The sequence below is a fragment of the Trichechus manatus genome, unplaced genomic scaffold (assembly GCF_000243295.1).
Source record: "Trichechus manatus latirostris isolate Lorelei unplaced genomic scaffold, TriManLat1.0 scaffold00057, whole genome shotgun sequence".
NCBI classification, from domain to species: Eukaryota; Metazoa; Chordata; class Mammalia; order Sirenia; family Trichechidae; genus Trichechus; species Trichechus manatus.
The window spans coordinates 188,033-188,921 of record NW_004443993.1 but is presented as its reverse complement, the minus strand read 5'-3'; positions in this window follow the sequence as shown (position 1 = coordinate 188,921).

The following is an 889-nucleotide window of genomic DNA, read 5'->3' as shown; positions in this document are numbered from 1 at the left end:
TATGGCACAGACTTGTCCCCCTACATGAGAATGAAGTTTGGACAGGGGTCCATCCTTAACCACAGACTACAAAAGACTAGGAAAAAAGGCTTGGAAAGCTACTTTGAAAATTAGCCAATGAAAACCCTGTGTATCAGAAAAGAATATTGTTTGAGTGGACTCAAACATACCAATCATGAGGATGATGCAGGACCCGGCCATGTTTCATTCTGCTATACCTAAGGTTGCCATGAGTCAGAGCCAACTTGATGGCAACTAACAACAGGGTAATCTTTCATGATCATTTAGAGGAGAAGATGCCAGTTGTCAAAAGAAGAGGACTGGCCTACCTGAGACTGCGGGTCAGTCAGGATGTCTGTCCTAAACTACCTTGGTCAGCCCAACTAGTCCCCCTACAAGATACATAGCTTACCTGGGGAACACCCTGAACCTTCCTTTCAGGTCCATGATGGACTTCCCTGGCCAACCTGGCCTGTTCCTGTACCATAACCAGAAAAATGGTTAACACCTCTTTTGACAACTAACATCCTGTTTTGTAAATGATTATCAATGATTAACCTGTTGTTAGTTGTCTTTTGTTGTCATATCTGATAATCCATCATTAAAAACAGATCCCACAGCCTCACCCTGCAACATACGATGAGGGACAGTTTTTATTCCTAGTGAATTTTTTCAATTACAAAATTCCTTATGGTGGAGTAGTCAGGTGCTTCTGGTGGACCCTCTTACAACAAAGACCCGGAGAAACAAGTGAGTCGATTATGTATGACAATCTAGGAGCCCTGAACATCAAAGGCAAAGTTGCAGAACCTGACTGAGTGCCAGGGAAGGGAGAGATGGTTCAGAAGCAATGAGTTGCCAGACCTGACTTGGTGACAGCCTGAGCCCT